Genomic DNA, 10,544 nt, shown 5'->3' on the forward strand with positions numbered 1-10,544 from the left:
TGGCTCCTTAGCAGCACTAAGGAAGCCCTGTGATCTGGAGAGAGGTCTCTGGATCCTCAGGATGTGCAGGTTAGGAAACATGTGGCTCCTGCCTAGTACAGTACACTGCCATGCCCCCCCACAAGAGCTGCATTGACAGGCAATCCTGCAAGTGACCTCCCCCATGCCTCTCTATTTCCTTCATCACATGTATTGTGTCCTTTTTCTGGTGGCTAGTCCAGAAAAAGAGGACAGGTGCTCACTACTGCTACCACCTCAGGGAATTGTTGGGTTGAGATCAGCTGATAGAAGCAGGCAATAGTGACAAAATCTGAGACTTCAAACCCCTGGAGTGACCTCTTACCTTTATAGTAGACCTGCCTTTTTATCGTACACAGCTATTGTAAAGTTTACTGTGATAGAAAAGAGACCCATTGTAAACCCTTCACCACACAAGACAAAGTTTGCAGTATTCACCATGAATTTCTACTCTCCTGGCTCCCAAACTGCTTTTCCTCCCTGCAGCTGCCAGCCACCTTTGAGTTCTCCCTCTTCTCTCCCTGGCTGTGCTCACTTGATTGCTGCAGCTCAGCGGATGGTCCAGCTTTGCTCTTTCACTTCCATCTGCTGCCACCTACATGGTGAATCCTCCAACCCATCGCCAAACAGCTCTTCCACATTCTGAAAACTGGCCTCACTGGCTGACTTTCTAGGACAACATAAACCCTTTGTTAGAGCAGAAAAGTCTCTTCAATGCTGCACTCTTTCCACGGTTTCCAGAGGGTCACAGTGAAACATGACTTACCATTTCCTAGGAGTCTCTCCAGGAGCTCCCTGCTCAGTCACCTGGCGCCCATCAGCAATGGTCTCTGACAGTGACATTGCAGAGCGGGGCTCAGCAGATGGTCCTTTCTATGGCTTCCTGAGTGGGAGGGAGTTTGCTCTTGTCATTTAAGGACTGGCTCTGAGTCAGGGCTCCTGGGTTCTCTGGCTTTGGAAATGGGTGTGGTCTAGTGGTTGAAGCTGGAGTGTTATCAGGGCTGTGCTTCAGTCCTGCCTTGCTCAGTGACGTTGTGGGTGACCTTGCAGTCAGTCGCTTTTTATCCCCATGCGCCAGCTAACAGAGATAATACTGACCCCCCTTAGAGGGGCTGGCAGGGGTCACTACTGTAATGACTCAAGTTGGAGTGAGTTGTGCTCTTGGCAGCGAAGGGCCCAGATTCAGTCCCCATGGATGCCCAAGGTATCTGTATGTGGCCATGGTTTGACTCATCTATCATTACAGATTGTTTAGCCCAGTCCTGGCCATGTGTGGTGCATCTTCTCCTGGCCCTCTCTGGCACACAGCTCCATCTCACACAGGAACATGGCCCACCAAGGACAATCTATCAGCTCCCATCTGGTCTTCAGCTCCTGGATGGATGGTGAGCCCTAGTCACACCATAGAAAGATAGGATGGCATCCTCCAGTGGGAACTGCTGGAGCTTGAGCATCTGCCCCCACCTACACCCACATGCCAAAAGCCTCAAAACTGGTCCTTGATCCCAGGTAAAGAAAGTAGCTCAGCTGAGGCCAGGGTGGGTGGAGTTACTGCCAGGACTGATTCTAAGAGAAGAGGAGATTTCTCCTCTGCTCTAGAGAGATTCCCATAGGAAAAGCAGCTGAGGTGGGGGCAATACAAGCACTACCCCTCAGCCCTGGAATAGCAGGCAACCAGGACTCTGGGAGCCAAGGGACTGGTGTGTCTTGCTGGAGGTAGCAGAGCTGGAGAGCAGAAAAGGGCATTGGAGAAATTGTACAAAAGTCAGTGTCATGGCCAGGTCAGGAGCAGCCAGACCTAGTGGTCAGAGCCAGAGTCCACACTCACAAGACAGGAGTTGAGAGTCAGCTGGGTCAGGATACTGGAAGATCCAAAGCAAAAGACAAACTTGCGATCACAACCACAAATCGGATGCCATGAGTCACACCGAGTCTGGATGCCAGGAAATCAAGCTGGGGCAGCGGGAGCTGGAGCAGGTAGCACATGGTCTAGAACAGGGAGAAGCTCAGGTGTTCAGACAACTTCCTGTTTCTGTGCTGGCTTAAGGAGGGCCAGGGCATCAATTAGCTGCTCTGGGACTCTGCCAATAGGAACTCAGGGATGGAGCCTCAAACTGTGGTAAGCAGTTTGCAGTCAGCAGGCTTCCAGGTGGAGGGCTGGAATGTGGCTGCTCCCACAAACCCTGCAGACCTGGGTTGAAGACTTATGGGTCATAACAATGAGTGCTCTCTCCCTACTCAGATCTCCTGCAGGAAAGAATCTCAGGATCCTGGACACATCCTCTGAGAATAAAATGAGGATATCATCATGAGAACTAGATCTCTGTACAGGGCCGGCTCTAGGTTTTTTGCTACCCTAAGCAAAACAATTTTTGGCTGCCCCCCACCCCAGCCCTGGGCTCTCACCTGCCCCCACCAGGGCTCTCTTGCGCCCCCTGCCACCCCAGCCCTGGGCTCTCTCTTCTCCCTCGACCCGCACCCCCTGCTGCCCCAGCCATGGGCTCCCTCCCACCAGAGCTGACTCCACCCACTCCCCCCTCGCCTCCAGCCAGTCTGGCACTGGCTGGGTCGGGGTAAGCAGTGGGGCTCTCGGGCCATGCCTCAGCCCAGGGTCCCTTCAGCCAGGGCTCCCGCCTCCAGGACTATCTGGGACCCAGGAGGGCAGAGGGGACTGCCCCGGCATGGGGCTGAGGAGCCAGGGCAGGGTAGCCCCAGAGGGAGCAGACCCCGCATAGCAGCACCCCACCCTCTATGATGCCACTGCCGCTTCTGGCCACCCTGCCGCAGTCCATGGGTGGCTCGGGCCACTTTGCCCAGCCCCAGCTGTGGCGCTGGGGGGGCGGCCACCCTGCGGCACCTGCAGGCAGCTCCCTGTGCCACGCAGGGCGGCCGCCAGCCCAAGTGTACCCCACTCAGACCCTGCCCAGCCCAGTCACAAGGTGCGGGCGCTGCTCCCCCGTGTGCGAACCGCAGCGGCCCCAGGGCGCCCTCCCACGCAAGACATGCTGCTGCTGCTGCCAGGGCCGGCTCTAGGCTTTTGCCACCAAAAGGAAAAAAAAAAAAGATGGCCGGAATGCCGCCCCTGAAAATGTGCTGCCCCAAGCACGTGCTTGGTTTGCTGGTGCCTGAAGCAGACCCTGTCCCTGTACCAGGGCTGGAATCCAGGGATAGGGAAAGCTACCCAACAGGCTGTGTGGCAGGAAAAGTGAACAGTTCTTACCTCCAGGAGATGCATGGAATCTTCCATCTGAGCCTCAGTGAGACTCATGTTGCTTGGTTTAACAGGATGAGATCACCTGTCCCCACTGCTCCCTGAGCTGGGCTGGCTGCAGGATACATCTCTGTGAGAGGCTGGGACAGAGCCTGAAAGACAGATGTGACAATCAGGGTTCTGTCAGCCCAGGGGGAGAACAGAGGGTCTGAACCACAGAGAATAAGCAATTGAATCAACTGATTCAATGCAGAGTTATTGTGCCATACAGGTACATCATAAGGTCCTCTCATGGGTTGGTAACTGGTTAAACACTGCTCTGCACTCACTGCCCTGACCACAGGTGGCCCAATGGCTCTCAGGTAGCCAAGGGTTAAAGTAACTTAAAGGACTTACGGGTACTCTGGAGTCCTTAGGAGGAGGCGGAGCCTAAACCAGAAGAGGCATGGCCTTTAAACCCCAGGCACTTTAAATCAGGATTTAAAGGGCCCAGGGCTGGGGCTGTGGTAGCAGCAGCTGGGAGCCTCTGACGCTTTAAATCACCCCCGGAGCTACCAGTTGCAGAGGCTGGGAGCACTGGGGGTGATTTAAAGGGCCCGGGGCTCCAGCTGCTGCTACCACCACAGTGGAGCCCCAGGCCCTTTAAATCACCATCGGAGGGGGCTGGGCCTCTGGCAGAGCTTTAAAGGACCTGGGGCTCTGCTGCAGTAGCGGTAGCCAGGAGCCCCTGGCCCTTTAAATCACTGCCTGAGCCCCACCGCCACTACCCCAGGGCTCCAGCAGGCTCCAGGGATGATTTAAAGGGCCTGGGGAGGTAGTGGCTACTGGAGCCCCAGGCCCTTTAAATTGCCGCCAGGCGAAGCCGATCCGCTTTGGTGTGGCGCACTGGCTCTTGCCGGGATGCCATACAGGGGTGTACTGGCTTACTTTCACCTCTGCAGGTAGCAGAACACAATGGAAATGTGGATCATCCTGTATCTCATTTCCAGGCCTCCCCAGGGTTAAAGTAAAATTCCTGCTGCCCCTCCCCATTATGCTCACCTCCAAGATGTGCTGGAGTTTGTCTGTGCTGTCAGCGAGCTCTTCAGCATGGCATCCATGGCTCTGGGCAGGCCTTCTTGAGAGTCTGTCAGCGGAGGGAGACCATGGGTCAGGGTTATGGAACTTGGAGCTGCACCTACCAGGATGACAGCTGGTTCTGCAGTCCTTGCCCAGAGCGGCTCTCTGCAGAGGGCCTGGTGCATAGCAGGGTATGGAACAGCCAAGCTGCTAGGGATGTGAGCTGGGCTTCCTGGCAGAGACCAGGAAACGAAGTACAGCATCTGCAAGGAAGGGATTCCCCACAGAGGGGTAATATCATCTCCCACTGAGAGGGAGTCTCCCCCTGGCACTGGATTAATCCTATGGCCTGTTCCCATCTCTGCCCACTTCACCGCCAATTTAGCAGCTCCAGCTACTGAAGAGAGCAAGGACCAGAGGCCTTCCTGCTCCTGGGACAGAGGAGTAGGTTGATGATTTACCTGGATGTGGCTGTTTGGCCTTCCCCATGCCCATGGTCTATACTCCATTCAGGACAGCACACAGGAACTGCGATTCCTGTTCCGGATCTAGGGGCGGCTTCAGTTTGCTGGCAGGAGACTGTACATGAGACCCTGCAGTTGGGGGGCGACACAGGCACTACCATGGGCATGGACGTTTGAGGAATAGGCAGAGACCTGTGAGGGGCAGGGAGGAAAGGGATTTAGGAAGCAAGAACAGAGGATCAAACACTTTCTTAATGCAGGTCAGGATGATCCCCATTTCAAAGAGAGAGAGAGTGAGGCACCAGGTGGGAGAGTGACCTGGCCAGGATCACTTTACCATTCAGTGGCAGGGCTGCAGTACAATCTGTTCCCTGCTCTCATCACTGGACCCTGCTGCCCCTTCTGTATGACCACTCCAGCCATCCCCTCCCATACACTACCCTCACCACTCTCCAATACCATACGGAAGCAGGCTTGTAACAGAGTTCACTCACCGATAGGTGCCCCTTCCTCGCCAGGCCTGGTGTCACAGCTTTCTTGCTGGGCTAGCACCCCTGCCGATAGTCTCCCTGACACTCTGGCAGTTTGTTGGCTTGGAACTCAGCCAGGTGACCGTCTTTTAGTCCACTCCTTCCTGGGTCGCATTCACCCCAAACTAAAACTCCAAACATGTCTTTAAACAGAAACAAGGACTTCTGTCCCCTTGAGAACTCTTCCTCAGCCCGGTATTGGCTCGGCCTGCCTTTGGTAGCCCTTTCTATGGCCTATTACATCCCTTTCCTTAGAGATCATGGGTGAACCAGTCCTACCCTTGTATAGCCTGCACGCATAGTGTCTCCAGCTCCACTGCCAGCTCGCTCACCAGAATTAAGAGGCAATCCTTTTCTTCTGCAGTATCCCAACGCTCTTCCTGCAGCCACTCAGTCTCATTAACAGCTTCTTTCAGAGCCTATTTTGAAGCCTTTAGCTTCTTCTGTAGCTTTTCTGCTACTGCCGCTGCATCCCCCAAAACCTTTTCTGTCAGGGTCTGAGAACCCACCACGGACTGCTCCACCCTTGTGATTGTCCCTAATTCAGTCTGCTTCATCTCTGTGCCAACCATTTTGTCCTTTACCTCCCTGCAGCATCCGACAGGGTGTGTTGGTGGAAGGTCTGCAAAGTCCATAGCCATCCCTGCCACCTCCATGTTGCCTGCTTCATGTGGGTTTGTGCCAGAGGACACCACCTCCTTTCTTTCTACCTTCTTGGGGCCCCGGCCCTTCCTTTTGCCACTCAGCAATTTCCTAAGCAGGCCTGTGTTTTGATATGGCGTGTTCTCTGCACCCAAAACAAAGAACTCTTGTCCCCATCTTGGCATTAGGTCACACTTGTACACTTTCTCATGCCCTGCTCTCCTGGACTAACCTTCTCAGCACAGCCCAGGCATGCTCTCCGCATCTGCTCTTTTTGTCCATGGGCATAGCAGACCCTGGGTTGATTTCCCTTTGCAGGATCTCTCACAGGTATCATGGCTGCTGCGTCTGTAACTCTGCCTGCACTTCCTTCTGCTTCTGTTGGTTTTCTAGGAGCTGCTGGAGAAACCCCTAGACCTGCTTTGGCTGCTTAACCAACCCCTGGAACTGAAGTGGGAAATCCAGTGACCAGCTTGCTCCCTTGATACACCCGCTTGGGAGGACAGACCTTCCTTCAGCAACCAAGACTTCCATCAGCCCTCACGGATTCAATCCTCTCGACTATGCCAATCATAAATGAATCTACTCAATGTTAGGTGCCCCCCCGCCGGCCAGGCATGGCATCACAGCCCTCTTGCTTGGCTAGCATACCCCATCCATGGCTGCTCCAGCACCATGACAGGTTCTCAACCTCATAACTCAGCCGCGGGCTAGGTCACCACCTTCAGTCCACCCTTCTAGGGCCCAGCTTGTCTCACACTAAAAGTCCAAAGAGGTCTTCCCAGAGAAAAACGTTCTTCTGCTCTCTCTGGGGCTCTGGCTCAGCCTGCAGCTCCCTTGCTGGGCTTGGTTACCCTCTCTGGGTGCGTGTATGCCCCCTTCTTTGGGGCCAGTAGGGGAACCCAGTCTCACCCTGACACTGGTAGCAGCCCAGGGCCCTGTACCCAACAGCTAGGTCTGCTCCTTCTCTTTGCTGCAGTTTTCCCTGGCCACTTCCTACCTCTCTTCTCAAGTTCCCCTCTAGGCTTTCCTTGCTGCTCTGAACTTCCCAACTAGTTCTCATTCCTGTTGATACCCCAGCTGGGCCGTATCACCATTGAAATCTGGCTCTTTAGGGGGAGGTACATGGTGCCTTTCAGTGAGGGCTCATTCTGTAATCAGCTTGGATAAGCCCCAGGCTGTGCAGCCCCGGGGAAAGCACCCTGGTACAGGCCTGCTCTGTCCATTCCCACTGTTACTGGGCTGGGGTCCTTGCTCCCCATTTCAGTCCTGGTTTCCAGAGGGGCTGAGTACACACAGGCCCCATTGACTGGAACTGGAGTTTGCTTGTTCTGTTGACTCTGACATTCAGGCCCTTCATCATTCAGAAGATGACAGGCACTTGTTTGCCCTGCTGCAGGAAGTGGAGCTGGAGATCGGAGATACCATGTGAACAAGACTACCTGATGTTCTCTTCATGCCCGAGGGGCTGAAGCCTCCTGACGGAAATGCTCTCAGGAATCCAGGTTCGAGGACGTCTCTGGGGAGCCCCGTCCTAGGAACAAAACCAGGATGGAACAATGATGGAGACATCTCTGTCCCAGAGCTGGGTGCCAGGGACAGGGGAAGCTCCCAGCCAAGCTATGCATCAGGGATCCCATTTCTCCCCCAAGAAACCCACACGCCCCAAGGAGTAAATGGCTCTTACCTCCATGAGGGAGTGGGCACTTCCATCTCAGCCTCTTTGAGACCCAGCACTGCTTGGTTTGAGGGGATGAAGTGACCTGTCCCCACTGCCCTCTGAGGTGGCTCAGCTGCAGGATGTGCCCATCTGGGAGGCTGTGCCAGATCTCAGGGCCTGGAAGAGAGCTGGGAAGGAGGCTCCTATTCATTTTACACCCAGAGACCCCATAGGAGGGCCAAGAGGAGAATAAAGGGCAAGAGGTGAAGCTAGCCCTGAGTCGCTGTCCCATCCCCACCTCCTCAAAAGTGGAGCTTTCTGAGCTTCAGTGTGGCTAGGAGCTCTGGCTCTGACACAAAGGCCATTCTGCACCACATGGGGCAGAAAGAGCTCTGCCTGGGAGCAGGGGGATGGGAGGGCGTCAGGCCAAGGAAAGGGGGGAGGGGAATGGGAGTGAGGGAAAGAGCTCCTGTCCCAGATGAAGGAAATTGAGCAGCAGAGGAAAGGACCCTGCTCCACAGAGAGGGGAGAGAGTTTCTGTGAGTGCCAGGGGGGCCCATTTCAGAGCATTACCTGCAGCAGGGAGCGGGAGTTCCTGGACTCTTCAGAGGCACAGCTTCCGCAGTGCCTCAGGGACCTGGTGCAAGTGCCAGATGATGCTGAGCTGGCATATCATGTTGGCCGTGACGTCCTCCTGCTGCAGGGGAATGAGAACCTGTCAGGGACTCAAACGCCCCTGAGGAATCAGGGGGAATTAAGGGCACCTGGACCCAGCAGCATTTCCACCCAGCACCTGCCAACCTCTGAGGGATGGATTCACCCCCAGGATGGAGTCTTGTTGTCCTATCTAGTGACCTCCAGTGCCAACCCCCCTCCTTGTAGGGTGAGCTCTTGCCACCTCCCCCTCAGTGCCCCTGACAGCTGTTCCACCTCCAATCCACAGCTCAAGTTCTCAGAACCCTCTCCTCCACCCTGTGGTGCGGCTTGGCCGCGGTTCGTCCCTCAGTGGGGCTGTGGGGTATCCCACCACATCGCTCTAGTTCACCGGCCGATGGCTCTGCGGTCGTGGGGAACAACGGACACTCAGTTAGGAGCTCAGGCCCTTGGAGCGGGGGCTGAGTCAATAGTCAAATGGCAGCCCAGGCCCTAGGTCAGGACGGGGCAGCCAGCAAACAGTCAGAGACTCAAGCCCTTAGGCAGGGGCTGAGTCAGCAGTTCAACAACAGCCCTGGCCCTAGGTCAGGGCGGGGCAGCAGGCAAACGGTCAGGGACTCAGGCCTTTCAGCAGAGGCTGAGTCAATAGTTCAATATCAGCCCAGGCCCTGGGTCAGGGTGGGGCAACAAGTAAATAGTCAAGGACTCAGGCCCTTGGGCAGGGGCTGAGTCAATAGTCAGTTAGCAGAAGGTCCTAGCCTCTCCAGGCCAGGGAAAAGGGGGAGTCTTCCACCCAAGGAGTGGGTGGCAGGAAGGGACACAGGCCCTCCCACTCCACTGCGTCCCAGCCCGGGGCCCTAGCAGCGGCAGAAACTCGTTGCTGTCAGTGGGGATCCTGGCCGCAACACATTGACATAGGCTCTGGCAGTGTTGCAGCCAGACTGGGGTCAGCTGCCCCCAGGTTACTTCCACACTCCCCCTCGTAGGGTACCTGAGTCGTGGTAGCGTCGACGGCGGTCTCGAACACCATCGGTTCCTCCGGGTAAGAAGCGGATGGTAGGCTTGGCTGCTCTTCGGGGTAGCTGGCAACAGGCAGGCTCGGCTCCTCCTCGGGGTAGCTGGAGCAGGGTAGGCTCGGCCAGTCCTCAGGGTAGCTGGAGCGGGGTAGGCTCAGTTCCTCCTCAGGGTAGCTGGAGCGGGGTAGGCTCAGCCAGTCCTCCTCTGGGGAATGAGCGAGGGGTAGGCTCGGCTGGCCTGGTGCAACCTCAGGCCAGCCGCGGTCTTCTGCTGTCTCCCCCGAGAGAGCTCGGCCACAGACATCTGGTCTCTGCGGCAGCTGGCTCTCAACTGAGCTCTGCCGGTGAGCTTTTATACTTCTGGGTCTGCGCCATGACGTCTGAGGGCTGGGCGCAGGACCCAGTGGCTCCGCCCATGTTGGTGTCAGGGGAGGTTCGTCCCTCAGCAGGGCTGTGGGGTATCCCACCCCCCCACTACACACTCCCACCTGGTTGGGCAGGGAGGGGGCTGAGTGGGAGGGAAAGGGAAAGGAGGGATTCTGGCAGCAGTGAAGTGGGGTGTGGGGAGGTTGAGACCTTTCCCCAAGTCACCCTAGTGACTAATGCTGAAGCCGCAGGATAGCAGTCCTGGTGAATGGGGCAGGTCGGCAGCCCCTGCTGACTGAATCCTCCCGTTCTCTCGAGAGGGAGCCCAATGCTGCCAGTAGTAGGACAAGCTTCCCTTGCCCATGTGCCTCAGCCCTGCCTGGTCAGTTGCCATCGCCCGACAGTCCTTAGCCTCCCAGGCAGCCAGTGATGGGAGCAACTCTGGGTGGTGGCTCACGTGACATGGCCCCTAGGCCACTGGGAAGGGGGTGAGGCCCTGTGGGACAGGAGGGGCTCACAGAAGGCACCGAGGGGACTCTGCTGCCCTTCACAGGAGAGATAGCACCCTGTCCTAAGGACATAAGTCTGTGATGAGGTAATGCTTGTGTCATAAACAGATAGTCAAGGGTTAATGTCTCTTTCACCTGTAAAGGGTTAAAAAACAGTGACCTGCAACACCTGACCAAAGGACCAATCAGGAGACAAGATACTTTCAAATCTGGGTGGAGGGAAGCTTTTGTGTGTGTTCTTTGTCCGTGTTCTCTCTGGGTTCTGAGAGGGACCAGACATGTAAGCAGATTCCTCCAATCTTTCTGAAAAAATCTCTTTTGTTCTAATTTTAGTAAGTATCCGGACAAAGGTGGTTTTAGTCTTTTTGATTGTTTTCTTTATTTGCAAATGTGTAGTTTGCTGGAAGTATTTTAA

General features: G+C 55.7%; 1 long non-coding RNA gene across 1 annotated transcript; it reads right to left on the bottom strand.

Annotated features, from left to right (window-relative positions):
- Nucleotides 1–4,269: 4,269 nt before the first annotated feature.
- On the bottom strand, nt 4,270–8,270 carry LOC142046209 (uncharacterized). The gene is made up of 3 exons (XR_012655104.1): nt 8,158–8,270; nt 7,612–7,787; nt 4,270–4,355 (listed from the first exon to the last, which is right to left on the bottom strand). It is a non-coding gene; the product is annotated as an uncharacterized LOC142046209 (long non-coding RNA).
- Nucleotides 8,271–10,544: the final 2,274 nt, after the last annotated feature.

The sequence above is a fragment of the Chelonoidis abingdonii genome, chromosome 2 (assembly GCF_003597395.2).
Source record: "Chelonoidis abingdonii isolate Lonesome George chromosome 2, CheloAbing_2.0, whole genome shotgun sequence".
Classification (NCBI taxonomy): domain Eukaryota; kingdom Metazoa; phylum Chordata; order Testudines; family Testudinidae; genus Chelonoidis; species Chelonoidis abingdonii.